Source organism: Populus euphratica, unplaced genomic scaffold (genome assembly GCF_000495115.2).
Source record: "Populus euphratica unplaced genomic scaffold, PopEup_1.0 scaffold58.1, whole genome shotgun sequence".
In the NCBI taxonomy this organism is placed as follows: Eukaryota; Viridiplantae; Streptophyta; class Magnoliopsida; order Malpighiales; family Salicaceae; genus Populus; species Populus euphratica.
In genome coordinates this window covers 1,879,815-1,881,768 of record NW_011499864.1, presented here as the reverse complement: position 1 = coordinate 1,881,768, position 1,954 = coordinate 1,879,815, and positions in this window count along the sequence as shown.

Genomic DNA, 1,954 nt, shown 5'->3' with positions numbered 1-1,954 from the left:
TTTTTTTTTTTTATCAATTTTATTTTTTAATATTTGATTAGTTAAAAATTAAATTTTAAGATCTTTTTAAATTTATTGTTTCTACTCAAATGACTTTGATCACGCTTAATAAATTAAGAAGGATTGACTTTTTTTTTCTTTTCATTATTCAATTTTTTCTTTTCTTTTAAACGTGTTTACATCTATTAAGCTTCTTTTTTTTTTTTATCCGATCTATAGTGAATCTCGAGTTACGTAGGTGGCGTGTACAGTCATATTAGTTTTTGATAATTTATGATGGGAAATTAATCACCTTTAATTTAAATGTCTTACATTCGTCCCTAGCCTGTGAAAGGATAAAGAAAACATGGTATATAACTGATGATGATGCCGATTAATAATTTATAAATTTTTTCTTGAAACTTGAAAGTTACGTTCCACCATCAATATATTGCTCGATGAAGGGGTTTAAGGCTTAAAATAAACAAAAAAAAAAAGCTATAATCTCTCTCGTCCAAAAGCTTCTTGAAGCATGGACCAGATCATGGTTCTCTTTCCGACGCCGGCAGTTCCTTCGAATATGAAATGATTGCAATCAAAGTCCCTCATGTATAAAATGCATAGAAGCATATATAATCAATATAAATAAATATTGATCACTCGTACGTATAATTTAATAAAATTTTAAATGCAGAGGAAGAGATAGGGAAAGAGCCTCACCACACACCCTGCATTTTAATGGCTTGATCTCGATTGCAGATGAAATCTTCCAAAGCTTTGGGCTGGCACTTGTTTGCCCACATAAACTTCCCTCCATTATTCACCACGTCAAGAGTACTTGGACAGTCCAATATGTCATGATCATCATCATTTGTTTGAGATGGTGCTGCAGCTAGTGGTTTTGTTTCTCCCTAAATGGTTTCTCTTCAGTAACAAACGCGAAAGCATTAACGTTATCCGTCTCCTTCTCTAAGGTCGTCCTGGCTGATGGTAGAGGAGGAGGAGGAGGCGGAATATTTGGGAGCTGGGCTTGGTTTCATAGGATTAATGTTATTGCATCAGGGGCATTCTTCGATTTAAAGGAAAAGGAAAAGCAAGAACTCCACTCTTGCATCTTAAAGATGAAAGAGGAAAGAGAAGTGGAAATGGAGACAGTGGAGGAGTGTCTGGATGACGTATCGATGCTCTTCCTTCCTTGGAGGATAAAGGTGCCCAATCTGTTGGTGTTACTCCAAGGTTGCCAGTAGGACGACTTGGAGGACTGTGTAGAAAATGCAGAGCGGTTGGATGGAGGTAGATGGTGGTCGGCTCTGGATGATGATGATGATGAACATGTCAAGTAGGGATCAGAAGTCGACAGAGGGATTGCTGGATTCAGGCGGCATGGTATAATTTGCAGAGCAAAGATTTCTGTTTCTCCTGGGAAGAGGAGGTGGTGCTGATACTGACTACGGCAAAACATGAGATTATGTGTTAGTTAATCTGGTTTCAAGGGATATTCCAAATAATGACAATTACATCACCAATCTGAGGGACTCTTGCGACACAAACATTGCCGGAGCATGAGTATGACAAAACACCAGCCACCAGGCCGTCCATGTCAGTAAGAATTTCATGTTACAAAAAACGATCATCATTTCATGCGCTTCTTCCCTTCAACGCAGATAAGAAATTACAATGCAACACTCCCTCCTCGAACGCAATTCTTGACCTTCACTCATGAAGTGAACTGTATGTGTGGATGATGGTGTTGTAGAGGTTCCCGATTAAGCTCCCTGTTAGGCCTTTGTTTTCCTGGAGAAAATGTAACAGGGAAGCTAGGGCTGAAGACGTGCTGTGTAGTAGGAGCTAAACATATGTTCACGCTCAGGTCTAGCCATGGATAGGGGAGTTTCTCTGATACCATTGATTCGGTATGACTAAACACCCTTTACGGTTTTACCAGATCAGAGAGTAGGTAGATCAGTCTTGCGAG